Here is a 14,540-nt window from a genome sequence, read left to right as displayed (position 1 = left end):
CTTTCTTCATGTCAGTTTGGGGCTGTTAGCCGAAAAAGATAACTTTCACTTTTGTTTGACATCAAACATGTCTTTCCCAAAGCACTAATAAAGTGTAATTGAGAGAAAAAAACTTTCTGCTTTTGAAATGCTCTAAAAGGAATTAGATGAAATAAGTTTCTTTAGAGAATATAGGATGGCTTCAAGCATTACAAATTAAAACCAGTGGAATTTGAGTAAAAAAAAAAATTTTGCTTTTGAAATGCTCTAAAAGGAATCAGATGAAATAACTTTCTTTAGAGAATATAGGATGGGCTCAAGCTTTACAAATTAAAACCAGTGGAATTACACATTAGATGCTACAAATTTTCATAGCAGTTTTCGGAAAAAGCAGAATAATAAATATTCACCTATGGAAAATGTGGTGCTGTGGCTTAGTTGGTTAAAGCGGCTGTCTTGTAAACAGGAGATCCTGAGTTCAACTCTCAGCAGTACCTTGTTTTTGTCTTCTCAAGAACAAGCTTCCTATCTTAAAGCAGGTGTTTTACCTGTGTGCAAACTCAAATTTGCCATTGTTCCAGCCCTACTGATAGTGCAATTGTGAGATTAAGAATCTCATCTAAATGCTGAAAAGGAAGTAAGATTGCTTCAAGCTTGACAACTTAACCAACTTAACCAAGATGCTACATCTTCTCAAGAATAAGCTTCCTATCTTAAAGCAGGTGTGTTTTACCTGTGTGCAAACTCAAATTTGCCATTGTTCCAGCCCTACTGATAGTGAAATTGTGAGATTAAGAATCTCATCTAAATGCTGAAAAGGAAGTAAGATTGCTTCAAGCTTGACAACTTAACCAACTTAACCAAGATGCTACATCTTCTCAAGAATAAGCTTCCTATCTTAAAGCAGGTGTGTTTTACCTGTGTGCAAACTCAAATTTGCCATTGTTCCAGCCCTACTGATAGTGCAATTGTGAGATTAAGAATCTCATCTAAATGCTGAAAAGGAAGTAAGATTGCTTCAAGCTTGACAACTTAACCAATGGATTTTATTTTGAAATGCCTCCACTTTCCACACCTGACTCTCTAAGCAGTCTTTCCAATATATCACATCTTTTTGTGATGTAGACAAGTTGGTCAAAGAGCCTGTTTAGTAAACAGAAAATCTTGATATTCGAATGTCAGCAGTGCTTTCCTTTCTTCATGTCAGTTTGGGTCTGTTAGCCGAAAAAGAGGACTTTCACTTATGTTTGACATCAAACATGTCTTTCCCAAAGCACTAATAAAGTGTAATTGAGAGAAAAAAAACTTTCTGCATTTGAAATGCTCTAAAAGGAATTAGATGAAATAAGTTTCTTTAGAGAATATAGGATGGCTTCAAGCATTACATATTAAAACCAGTGGAATTTGAGTAAGAAAAAAAATTTTGCTTTTGAAATGCTCTAAAAGGAATCAGAAGAAATAACTTTCTTTAGAGAATATAGGATGGGCTCAAGCTTTACAAATTAAAACCAGTGGAATTACCTTGTTTTCGTCTTCTCAAGAATAAGCTTCCTATCTTAAAGCAGGTGTGTTTTACCTGTGTGCAAACTCAAATTTGCCATTGTTCCAGCCCTACTGATAGTGCAATTGTGAGATTAAGAATCTCATCTAAATGCTGAAAAGGAAGTAAGATTGCTTCAAGCTTGACAACTTAACCAACTTAACCAAGATGCTACATCTTCTCAAGAATAAGCTTCCTATCTTAAAGCAGGTGTGTTTTACCTGTGTGCAAACTCAAATTTGCCATTGTTCCAGCCCTACTGATAGTGCAATTGTGAGATTAAGAATCTCATCTAAATGCTGAAAAGGAAGTAAGATTGCTTCAAGCTTGACAACTTAACCAACTTAACCAAGATGCTACATCTTCTCAAGAATAAGCTTCCTATCTTAAAGCAGGTGTGTTTTACCTGTGTGCAAACTCAAATTTGCCATTGTTCCAGCCCTACTGATAGTGCAATTGTGAGATTAAGAATCTCATCTAAATGCTGAAAAGGAAGTAAGATTGCTTCAAGCTTGACAACTTAACCAATGGATTTTATTTTGAAATGCCTCCACTTTCCGCACCTGACTCTCTAAGCAGTCTTTCCAATATATCACATCTTTTTGTGATGTAGACAAGTTGGTCAAAGAGCCTGTTTAGTAAACAGAAAATCTTGATTTCGAATGTCAGCAGCGCTTTCCTTTCTTCATGTCAGTTTGGGGCTGTTAGCCGAAAAAGAGGACTTTCACTTTTGTTTGACATCAAACATATCTTTCCCAAAGCACTAATAAAGTGTAATTGAGAGAAAAAAACTTTCTGCTTTTGAAATGCTCTAAAAGGAATTAGATGAAATAAGTTTCTTTAGAGAATATAGGATGGCTTCAAGCATTACAAATTAAAACCAGTGAAATTTGAGTAAAAAAAAAAATTTTGCTTTTGAAATGCTCTAAAAGGAATCAGATGAAATAACTTTCTTTAGAGAATATAGGATGGGCTCAAGCATTACAAATTAAAACCAGTGGAATTACACATTAGATGCTACAAATTTTCATAGCAGTTTTCGAAAAAAGCAGAATAATAAATATTCACCTATGGAACATGTGGTGCTGTGGCTTAGTTGGTTAAAGCGCCTGTCTTGTAAACAGGAGATCCTGAGTTCAACTCTCAGCAGTACCTTGTTTTTGTCTTCTCAAGAATAAGCTTCCTATCTTAAAGCTTGTGTTTTACCTGTGTGCAAACTCAAATTTGCCATTGTTCCAGCCCTACTGATAGTGCAATTGTGAGATTAAGAATCTCATCTAAATGCTGAAAAGGAAGTAAGATTGCTTCAAGCTTGACAACTTAACCAATGGATTTTATTTTGAAATGCCTCCACTTTCCGCATCTGACTCTCTAAGCAGTCTTTCCAATATATCACATCTTTTTGTGATGTAGACAAGTTGGCCAAAGAGCCTGTTTAGTAAACAGAAAATCTTGATTTCGAATGTCAGCAGTGCTTTCCTTTCTTCATGTCAGTTTGGGGCTGTTAGCCGAAAAAGAGGACTTTCACTTTTGTTTGACATCAAACATGTCTTTCCCAAAGCACTAATAAAGTGTAATTGAGAGAAAAAAACTTTCTGCTTTTGAAATGCTCTAAAAGGAATTAGATGAAATAAGTTTCTTTAGAGAATATAGGATGGCTTCAAGCATTACAAATTAAGACCAGTGGAATTTGAGTAAAAAAAAAAATTTTGCTTTTGAAATGCTCTAAAAGGAATCAGAAGAAATAACTTTCTTTAGAGAATATAGGATGGGCTCAAGCTTTACAAATTAAAACCAGTGGAATTACACATTAGATGCTACAAATTTTCATAGCAGTTTTCAGAAAAAGCAGAATAATAAATATTCACCTATGGAACATGTGGTGCTGTGGCTTAGTTGGTTAAAGCGCCTGTCTTGTAAACAGGAGATCCTGAGTTTAACTCTCAGCAGTACCTTGTTTTTGTCTTCTCAAGAATAAGCTTCCTATCTTAAAGCAGGTGTTTTACCTGTGTGCAAACTCAAATTTGCCATTGTTCCAGCCCTACTGATAGTGCAATTGTGAGATTAAGAATCTCATCTAAATGCTGAAAAGGAAGTAAGATTGCTTCAAGCTTGACAACTTAACCAACTTAACCAAGATGCTACATCTTCTCAAGAATAAGCTTCCTATCTTAAAGCAGGTGTGTTTTACCTGTGTGCAAACTCAAATTTGCCATTGTTCCAGCCCTACTGATAGTGAAATTGTGAGATTAAGAATCTCATCTAAATGCTGAAAAGGAAGTAAGATTGCTTCAAGCTTGACAACTTAACCAACTTAACCAAGATGCTACATCTTCTCAAGAATAAGCTTCCTATCTTAAAGCAGGTGTGTTTTACCTGTGTGCAAACTCAAATTTGCCATTGTTCCAGCCCTACTGATAGTGCAATTGTGAGATTAAGAATCTCATCTAAATGCTGAAAAGGAAGTAAGATTGCTTCAAGCTTGACAACTTAACCAATGGATTTTATTTTGAAATGCCTCCACTTTCCGCACCTGACTCTCTAAGCAGTCTTTCCAATATATCACATCTTTTTGTGATGTAGACAAGTTGGTCAAAGAGCCTGTTTAGTAAACAGAAAATCTTGATTTCGAATGTCAGCAGCGCTTTCCTTTCTTCATGTCAGTTTGGGGCTGTTAGCCGAAAAAGAGGACTTTCACTTTTGTTTGACATCAAACATATCTTTCCCAAAGCACTAATAAAGTGTAATTGAGAGAAAAAAACTTTCTGCTTTTGAAATGCTCTAAAAGGAATTAGATGAAATAAGTTTCTTTAGAGAATATAGGATGGCTTCAAGCATTACAAATTAAAACCAGTGAAATTTGAGTAAAAAAAAAAATTTTGCTTTTGAAATGCTCTAAAAGGAATCAGATGAAATAACTTTCTTTAGAGAATATAGGATGGGCTCAAGCATTACAAATTAAAACCAGTGGAATTACACATTAGATGCTACAAATTTTCATAGCAGTTTTCGAAAAAAGCAGAATAATAAATATTCACCTATGGAACATGTGGTGCTGTGGCTTAGTTGGTTAAAGCGCCTGTCTTGTAAACAGGAGATCCTGAGTTCAACTCTCAGCAGTACCTTGTTTTTGTCTTCTCAAGAATAAGCTTCCTATCTTAAAGCTTGTGTTTTACCTGTGTGCAAACTCAAATTTGCCATTGTTCCAGCCCTACTGATAGTGCAATTGTGAGATTAAGAATCTCATCTAAATGCTGAAAAGGAAGTAAGATTGCTTCAAGCTTGACAACTTAACCAATGGATTTTATTTTGAAATGCCTCCACTTTCCGCATCTGACTCTCTAAGCAGTCTTTCCAATATATCACATCTTTTTGTGATGTAGACAAGTTGGCCAAAGAGCCTGTTTAGTAAACAGAAAATCTTGATTTCGAATGTCAGCAGTGCTTTCCTTTCTTCATGTCAGTTTGGGGCTGTTAGCCGAAAAAGAGGACTTTCACTTTTGTTTGACATCAAACATGTCTTTCCCAAAGCACTAATAAAGTGTAATTGAGAGAAAAAAACTTTCTGCTTTTGAAATGCTCTAAAAGGAATTAGATGAAATAAGTTTCTTTAGAGAATATAGGATGGCTTCAAGCATTACAAATTAAGACCAGTGGAATTTGAGTAAAAAAAAAAATTTTGCTTTTGAAATGCTCTAAAAGGAATCAGAAGAAATAACTTTCTTTAGAGAATATAGGATGGGCTCAAGCTTTACAAATTAAAACCAGTGGAATTACACATTAGATGCTACAAATTTTCATAGCAGTTTTCAGAAAAAGCAGAATAATAAATATTCACCTATGGAACATGTGGTGCTGTGGCTTAGTTGGTTAAAGCGCCTGTCTTGTAAACAGGAGATCCTGAGTTTAACTCTCAGCAGTACCTTGTTTTTGTCTTCTCAAGAATAAGCTTCCTATCTTAAAGCAGGTGTTTTACCTGTGTGCAAACTCAAATTTGCCATTGTTCCAGCCCTACTGATAGTGCAATTGTGAGATTAAGAATCTCATCTAAATGCTGAAAAGGAAGTAAGATTGCTTCAAGCTTGACAACTTAACCAACTTAACCAAGATGCTACATCTTCTCAAGAATAAGCTTCCTATCTTAAAGCAGGTGTGTTTTACCTGTGTGCAAACTCAAATTTGCCATTGTTCCAGCCCTACTGATAGTGAAATTGTGAGATTAAGAATCTCATCTAAATGCTGAAAAGGAAGTAAGATTGCTTCAAGCTTGACAACTTAACCAACTTAACCAAGATGCTACATCTTCTCAAGAATAAGCTTCCTATCTTAAAGCAGGTGTGTTTTACCTGTGTGCAAACTCAAATTTGCCATTGTTCCAGCCCTACTGATAGTGCAATTGTGAGATTAAGAATCTCATCTAAATGCTGAAAAGGAAGTAAGATTGCTTCAAGCTTGACAACTTAACCAATGGATTTTATTTTGAAATGCCTCCACTTTCCACACCTGACTCTCTAAGCAGTCTTTCCAATATATCACATCTTTTTGTGATGTAGACAAGTTGGTCAAAGAGCCTGTTTAGTAAACAGAAAATCTTGATATTCGAATGTCAGCAGTGCTTTCCTTTCTTCATGTCAGTTTGGGTCTGTTAGCCGAAAAAGAGGACTTTCACTTATGTTTGACATCAAACATGTCTTTCCCAAAGCACTAATAAAGTGTAATTGAGAGAAAAAAAACTTTCTGCATTTGAAATGCTCTAAAAGGAATTAGATGAAATAAGTTTCTTTAGAGAATATAGGATGGCTTCAAGCATTACATATTAAAACCAGTGGAATTTGAGTAAGAAAAAAAATTTTGCTTTTGAAATGCTCTAAAAGGAATCAGAAGAAATAACTTTCTTTAGAGAATATAGGATGGGCTCAAGCTTTACAAATTAAAACCAGTGGAATTACCTTGTTTTCGTCTTCTCAAGAATAAGCTTCCTATCTTAAAGCAGGTGTGTTTTACCTGTGTGCAAACTCAAATTTGCCATTGTTCCAGCCCTACTGATAGTGCAATTGTGAGATTAAGAATCTCATCTAAATGCTGAAAAGGAAGTAAGATTGCTTCAAGCTTGACAACTTAACCAACTTAACCAAGATGCTACATCTTCTCAAGAATAAGCTTCCTATCTTAAAGCAGGTGTGTTTTACCTGTGTGCAAACTCAAATTTGCCATTGTTCCAGCCCTACTGATAGTGCAATTGTGAGATTAAGAATCTCATCTAAATGCTGAAAAGGAAGTAAGATTGCTTCAAGCTTGACAACTTAACCAACTTAACCAAGATGCTACATCTTCTCAAGAATAAGCTTCCTATCTTAAAGCAGGTGTGTTTTACCTGTGTGCAAACTCAAATTTGCCATTGTTCCAGCCCTACTGATAGTGCAATTGTGAGATTAAGAATCTCATCTAAATGCTGAAAAGGAAGTAAGATTGCTTCAAGCTTGACAACTTAACCAATGGATTTTATTTTGAAATGCCTCCACTTTCCGCACCTGACTCTCTAAGCAGTCTTTCCAATATATCACATCTTTTTGTGATGTAGACAAGTTGGTCAAAGAGCCTGTTTAGTAAACAGAAAATCTTGATTTCGAATGTCAGCAGCGCTTTCCTTTCTTCATGTCAGTTTGGGGCTGTTAGCCGAAAAAGAGGACTTTCACTTTTGTTTGACATCAAACATATCTTTCCCAAAGCACTAATAAAGTGTAATTGAGAGAAAAAAACTTTCTGCTTTTGAAATGCTCTAAAAGGAATTAGATGAAATAAGTTTCTTTAGAGAATATAGGATGGCTTCAAGCATTACAAATTAAAACCAGTGAAATTTGAGTAAAAAAAAAAATTTTGCTTTTGAAATGCTCTAAAAGGAATCAGATGAAATAACTTTCTTTAGAGAATATAGGATGGGCTCAAGCATTACAAATTAAAACCAGTGGAATTACACATTAGATGCTACAAATTTTCATAGCAGTTTTCGAAAAAAGCAGAATAATAAATATTCACCTATGGAACATGTGGTGCTGTGGCTTAGTTGGTTAAAGCACCTGTCTTGTAAACAGGAGATCCTGAGTTCAACTCTCAGCAGTACCTTGTTTTTGTCTTCTCAAGAATAAGCTTCCTATCTTAAAGCTTGTGTTTTACCTGTGTGCAAACTCAAATTTGCCATTGTTCCAGCCCTACTGATAGTGCAATTGTGAGATTAAGAATCTCATCTAAATGCTGAAAAGGAAGTAAGATTGCTTCAAGCTTGACAACTTAACCAATGGATTTTATTTTGAAATGCCTCCACTTTCCGCATCTGACTCTCTAAGCAGTCTTTCCAATATATCACATCTTTTTGTGATGTAGACAAGTTGGTCAAAGAGCCTGTTTAGTAAACAGAAAATCTTGATTTCGAATGTCAGCAGTGCTTTCCTTTCTTCATGTCAGTTTGGGGCTGTTAGCCGAAAAAGAGGACTTTCACTTTTGTTTGACATCAAACATGTCTTTCCCAAAGCACTAATAAAGTGTAATTGAGAGAAAAAAACTTTCTGCTTTTGAAATGCTCTAAAAGGAATTAGATGAAATAAGTTTCTTTAGAGAATATAGGATGGCTTCAAGCATTACAAATTAAGACCAGTGGAATTTGAGTAAAAAAAAAAATTTTGCTTTTGAAATGCTCTAAAAGGAATCAGAAGAAATAACTTTCTTTAGAGAATATAGGATGGGCTCAAGCTTTACAAATTAAAACCAGTGGAATTACACATTAGATGCTACAAATTTTCATAGCAGTTTTCAGAAAAAGCAGAATAATAAATATTCACCTATGGAACATGTGGTGCTGTGGCTTAGTTGGTTAAAGCGCCTGTCTTGTAAACAGGAGATCCTGAGTTTAACTCTCAGCAGTACCTTGTTTTTGTCTTCTCAAGAATAAGCTTCCTATCTTAAAGCAGGTGTTTTACCTGTGTGCAAACTCAAATTTGCCATTGTTCCAGCCCTACTGATAGTGCAATTGTGAGATTAAGAATCTCATCTAAATGCTGAAAAGGAAGTAAGATTGCTTCAAGCTTGACAACTTAACCAACTTAACCAAGATGCTACATCTTCTCAAGAATAAGCTTCCTATCTTAAAGCAGGTGTGTTTTACCTGTGTGCAAACTCAAATTTGCCATTGTTCCAGCCCTACTGATAGTGCAATTGTGAGATTAAGAATCTCATCTAAATGCTGAAAAGGAAGTAAGATTGCTTCAAGCTTGACAACTTAACCAATGGATTTTATTTTGAAATGCCTCCACTTTCCACACCTGACTCTCTAAGCAGTCTTTCCAATATATCACATCTTTTTGTGATGTAGACAAGTTGGTCAAAGAGCCTGTTTAGTAAACAGAAAATCTTGATATTCGAATGTCAGCAGTGCTTTCCTTTCTTCATGTCAGTTTGGGTCTGTTAGCCGAAAAAGAGGACTTTCACTTATGTTTGACATCAAACATGTCTTTCCCAAAGCACTAATAAAGTGTAATTGAGAGAAAAAAAACTTTCTGCATTTGAAATGCTCTAAAAGGAATTAGATTAAATAAGTTTCTTTAGAGAATATAGGATGGCTTCAAGCATTACATATTAAAACCAGTGGAATTTGAGTAAGAAAAAAAATTTTGCTTTTGAAATGCTCTAAAAGGAATCAGAAGAAATAACTTTCTTTAGAGAATATAGGATGGGCTCAAGCTTTACAAATTAAAACCAGTGGAATTACCTTGTTTTCGTCTTCTCAAGAATAAGCTTCCTATCTTAAAGCAGGTGTGTTTTACCTGTGTGCAAACTCAAATTTGCCATTGTTCCAGCCCTACTGATAGTGCAATTGTGAGATTAAGAATCTCATCTAAATGCTGAAAAGGAAGTAAGATTGCTTCAAGCTTGACAACTTAACCAACTTAACCAAGATGCTACATCTTCTCAAGAATAAGCTTCCTATCTTAAAGCAGGTGTGTTTTACCTGTGTGCAAACTCAAATTTGCCATTGTTCCAGCCCTACTGATAGTGCAATTGTGAGATTAAGAATCTCATCTAAATGCTGAAAAGGAAGTAAGATTGCTTCAAGCTTGACAACTTAACCAACTTAACCAAGATGCTACATCTTCTCAAGAATAAGCTTCCTATCTTAAAGCAGGTGTGTTTTACCTGTGTGCAAACTCAAATTTGCCATTGTTCCAGCCCTACTGATAGTGCAATTGTGAGATTAAGAATCTCATCTAAATGCTGAAAAGGAAGTAAGATTGCTTCAAGCTTGACAACTTAACCAATGGATTTTATTTTGAAATGCCTCCACTTTCCGCACCTGACTCTCTAAGCAGTCTTTCCAATATATCACATCTTTTTGTGATGTAGACAAGTTGGTCAAAGAGCCTGTTTAGTAAACAGAAAATCTTGATTTCGAATGTCAGCAGCGCTTTCCTTTCTTCATGTCAGTTTGGGGCTGTTAGCCGAAAAAGAGGACTTTCACTTTTGTTTGACATCAAACATATCTTTCCCAAAGCACTAATAAAGTGTAATTGAGAGAAAAAAACTTTCTGCTTTTGAAATGCTCTAAAAGGAATTAGATGAAATAAGTTTCTTTAGAGAATATAGGATGGCTTCAAGCATTACAAATTAAAACCAGTGAAATTTGAGTAAAAAAAAAAATTTTGCTTTTGAAATGCTCTAAAAGGAATCAGATGAAATAACTTTCTTTAGAGAATATAGGATGGGCTCAAGCATTACAAATTAAAACCAGTGGAATTACACATTAGATGCTACAAATTTTCATAGCAGTTTTCGGAAAAAGCAGAATAATAAATATTCACCTATGGAACATGTGGTGCTGTGGCTTAGTTGGTTAAAGCGCCTGTCTTGTAAACAGGAGATCCTGAGTTCAACTCTCAGCAGTACCTTGTTTTTGTCTTCTCAAGAATAAGCTTCCTATCTTAAAGCTTGTGTTTTACCTGTGTGCAAACTCAAATTTGCCATTGTTCCAGCCCTACTGATAGTGCAATTGTGAGATTAAGAATCTCATCTAAATGCTGAAAAGGAAGTAAGATTGCTTCAAGCTTGACAACTTAACCAATGGATTTTATTTTGAAATGCCTCCACTTTCCGCATCTGACTCTCTAAGCAGTCTTTCCAATATATCACATCTTTTTGTGATGTAGACAAGTTGGACAAAGAGCCTGTTTAGTAAACAGAAAATCTTGATTTCGAATGTCAGCAGTGCTTTCCTTTCTTCATGTCAGTTTGGGGCTGTTAGCCGAAAAAGAGGACTTTCACTTTTGTTTGACATCAAACATGTCTTTCCCAAAGCACTAATAAAGTGTAATTGAGAGAAAAAAAACTTTCTGCTTCTGAAATGCTCTAAAAGGAATTAGATTAAATAAGTTTCTTTAGAGAATATAGGATGGCTTCAAGCATTACAAATTAAAACCAGTGGAATTTGAGTAAAAAAAAAAATTTTGCTTTTGAAATGCTCTAAAAGGAATCAGAAGAAATAACTTTCTTTAGAGAATATAGGATGGGCTCAAGCTTTACAAATTAAAACCAGTGGAATTACACATTAGATGCTACAAATTTTCATAGCAGTTTTCGGAAAAAGCAGAATAATAAATATTCACCTATGGAACATGTGGTGCTGTGGCTTAGTTGGTTAAAGCGCCTGTCTTGTAAACAGGAGATCCTGAGTTCAACTCTCAGCAGTACCTTGTTTTTGTCTTCTCAAGAATAAGCTTCCTATCTTAAAGCAGTTGTTTTACCTGTGTGCAAACTCAAATTTGCCATTGTTCCAGCCCTACTGAGAGTGCCATTGTGAGATTAAGAATCTCATCTAAATGCTGAAAAGGAAGTAAGATTGCTTCAAGCTTGACAACTTAACCAATGGATTTTATTTTGAAATGCCTCCACTTTCCGCACCTGACTCTCTAAGCAGTCTTTCCAATATATCACATCTTTTTGTGATGTAGACAAGTTGGTCAAAGAGCCTGTTTAGTAAACAGAAAATCTTGATTTCGAATGTCAGCAGTGCTTTCCTTTCTTCATGTCAGTTTGGGGCTGTTAGCCGAAAAAGAGGACTTTCACTTTTGTTTGACATCAAACATGTCTTTCCCAAAGCACTAATAAAGTGTAATTGAGAGAAAAAAACTTTCTGCTTTTGAAATGCTCTAAAAGGAATTAGATGAAATAAGTTTCTTTAGAGAATATAGGATGGCTTCAAGCATTACAAATTAAAACAAGTGGAATTTGAGTAAAAAAAAAATTTTGCTTTTGAAATGCTCTAAAAGGAATCAGATGAAATAACTTTCTTTAGAGAATATAGGATGGGCTCAAGAATTACAAATTAAAACCAGTGGAACCAGGTTAATGCGCCTGTCTTGTAAACAGGAGATCCTGAGTTCAACTCTCAGCAGTACCTTGTTTTCGTCTTCTCAAGAATAAGCTTCCTATCTTAAAGCAGGTGTGCTTTACCTGTGTGCAAACTCAAATTTGCCATTTTTCCAGCCCTACTGATAGTGCAATTGTGAGATTAAGAATCTCATCTAAATGCTGAAAAGGAAGTAAGATTGCTTCAAGCTTGACAACTTAACCAACTTAACCAAGATGCTACATCTTCTCAAGAATAAGCTTCCTATCTTAAAGCAGGTGTGTTTTACCTGTGTGCAAACTCAAATTTGCCATTGTTCCAGCCCTACTGATAGTGCAATTGTGAGATTAAGAATCTCATCTAAATGCTGAAAAGGAAGTAAGATTGCTTCAAGCTTGACAACTTAACCAATGGATTTTATTTTGAAATGCCTCCACTTTCCGCACCTGACTCTCTAAGCAGTCTTTCCAATATATCACATCTTTTTGTGATGTAGACAAGTTGGTCAAAGAGCCTGTTTAGTAAACAGAAAATCTTGATTTCGAATGTCAGCAGTGCTTTCCTTTCTTCATGTCAGTTTGGGGCTGTTAGCCGAAAAAGAGGACTTTCACTTTTGTTTGACATCAAACATGTCTTTCCCAAAGCACTAATAAAGTGTAATTGAGAGAAAAAAAACTTTCTGCTTTTGAAATGCTCTAAAAGGAATTAGATTAAATAAGTTTCTTTAGAGAATATAGGATGGTTTCAAGCATTACAAATTAAAACCAGTGGAATTTGAGTAAAAAAAAAAATTTTGCTTTTGAAATGCTCTAAAAGGAATCAGATGAAATAACTTTCTTTAGAGAATATAGGATGGGCTCAAGCTTTACAAATTAAAACCAGTGGAATTACACATTAGATGCTACAAATTTTCATAGCAGTTTTCGGAAAAAGCAGAATAATAAATATTCACCTATGGAACATGTGGTGCTGTGGCTTAGTTGGTTAAAGCGCCTGTCTTGTAAACAGGAGATCCTGAGTTAAACTCTCAGCAGTACCTTGTTTTTGTCTTCTCAAGAATAAGCTTCCTATCTTAAAGCAGGTGTTTTACCTGTGTGCAAACTCAAATTTGCCATTGTTCCAGCCCTACTGATAGTGCAATTGTGAGATTAAGAATCTCATCTAAATGCTGAAAAGGAAGTAAGATTGCTTCAAGCTTGACAACTTAACCAACTTAACCAAGATGCTACATCTTCTCAAGAATAAGCTTCCTATCTTAAAGCAGGTGTGTTTTACCTGTGTGCAAACTCAAATTTGCCATTGTTCCAGCCCTACTGATAGTGCAATTGTGAGATTAAGAATCTCATCTAAATGCTGAAAAGGAAGTAAGATTGCTTCAAGCTTGACAACTTAACCAATGGATTTTATTTTGAAATGCCTCCACTTTCCGCACCTGACTCTCTAAGCAGTCTTTCCAATATATCACATCTTTTTGTGATGTAGACAAGTTGGTCAAAGAGCCTGTTTAGTAAACAGAAAATCTTGATTTCGAATGTCAGCAGTGCTTTCCTTTCTTCATGTCAGTTTGGGGCTGTTAGCCAAAAAAGAGGACTTTCACTTTTGTTTGACATCAAACATGTCTTTCCCAAAGCACTAATAAAGTGTAATTGAGAGAAAAAAAACTTTCTGCTTTTGAAATGCTCTAAAAGGAATTAGATGAAATAAGTTTCTTTAGAGAATATAGGATGGCTTCAAGCATTACAAATTAAAACCAGTGGAATTTGAGTAAAAAAAAAAATTTTGCTTTTGAAATGCTCTAAAAGGAATCAGATGAAATAACTTTCTTTAGAGAATATAGGATGGGCTCAAGCTTTACAAATTAAAACCAGTGGAATTACACATTAGACGCTACAAATTTTCATAGCAGTTTTCGGAAAAAGCAGAATAATAAATATTCACCTATGGAACATGTGGTGCTGTGGCTTAGTTGGTTAAAGCGCCTGTCTTGTAAACAGGAGATCCTGAGTTCAACTCTCAGCAGTACCTTGTTTTTGTCTTCTCAAGAATAAGCTTCCTATCTTAAAGCAGGTGTTTTACCTGTGTGCAAACTCAAATTTGCCATTGTTCCAGCCCTACTGATAGTGCAATTGTGAGATTAAGAATCTCATCTAAATGCTGAAAAGGAAGTAAGATTGCTTCAAGCTTGACAACTTAACCAACTTAACCAAGATGCTACATCTTCTCAAGAATAAGCTTCCTATCTTAAAGCAGGTGTGTTTTACCTGTGTGCAAACTCAAATTTGCCATTGTTCCAGCCCTACTGATAGTGCAATTGTGAGATTAAGAATCTCATCTAAATGCTGAAAAGGAAGTAAGATTGCTTCAAGCTTGACAACTTAACCAACTTAACCAAGATGCTACATCTTCTCAAGAATAAGCTTCCTATCTTAAAGCAGGTGTGTTTTACCTGTGTGCAAACTCAAATTTGCCATTGTTCCAGCCCTACTGATAGTGCAATTGTGAGATTAAGAATCTCATCTAAATGCTGAAAAGGAAGTAAGATTGCTTCAAGCTTGACAACTTAACCAATGGATTTTATTTTGAAATGCCTCCACTTTCCGCACCTGACTCTCTAAGCAGTCTTTCCAA

The 14,540-nt window shown here is 35.3% G+C and overlaps 6 non-coding genes across 6 annotated transcripts; all 6 read left to right on the top strand.

The window, feature by feature from the left end:
• Positions 1-2,600: 2,600 nt before the first annotated feature.
• On the top strand, positions 2,601-2,674 carry TRNAT-UGU (transfer RNA threonine (anticodon UGU)). Its single transcript has one exon. It is a non-coding gene; the product is annotated as a tRNA-Thr (tRNA).
• A 1,896-nt stretch (positions 2,675-4,570) lies between these two features.
• TRNAT-UGU (transfer RNA threonine (anticodon UGU)) lies at positions 4,571-4,644 on the top strand. Its single transcript has one exon. It is a non-coding gene; the product is annotated as a tRNA-Thr (tRNA).
• Positions 4,645-7,568: 2,924 nt separating this feature from the next.
• Positions 7,569-7,642, top strand: TRNAT-UGU (transfer RNA threonine (anticodon UGU)). The gene has a single exon. It is a non-coding gene; the product is annotated as a tRNA-Thr (tRNA).
• Positions 7,643-10,381: 2,739 nt separating this feature from the next.
• On the top strand, positions 10,382-10,455 carry TRNAT-UGU (transfer RNA threonine (anticodon UGU)). The gene has a single exon. It is a non-coding gene; the product is annotated as a tRNA-Thr (tRNA).
• A 727-nt stretch (positions 10,456-11,182) lies between these two features.
• On the top strand, positions 11,183-11,256 carry TRNAT-UGU (transfer RNA threonine (anticodon UGU)). Its single transcript has one exon. It is a non-coding gene; the product is annotated as a tRNA-Thr (tRNA).
• Positions 11,257-13,863: 2,607 nt separating this feature from the next.
• TRNAT-UGU (transfer RNA threonine (anticodon UGU)) lies at positions 13,864-13,937 on the top strand. Its single transcript has one exon. It is a non-coding gene; the product is annotated as a tRNA-Thr (tRNA).
• Positions 13,938-14,540: the final 603 nt, after the last annotated feature.

The sequence above is a fragment of the Dendrobates tinctorius genome, unplaced genomic scaffold (genome assembly GCF_039654945.1).
Source record: "Dendrobates tinctorius isolate UK_male_01 unplaced genomic scaffold, ASM3965494v1 ptg000254l, whole genome shotgun sequence".
NCBI classification, from domain to species: domain Eukaryota; kingdom Metazoa; phylum Chordata; class Amphibia; order Anura; family Dendrobatidae; genus Dendrobates; species Dendrobates tinctorius.
This window is presented reverse-complemented; position numbering and strand designations above follow the sequence as displayed.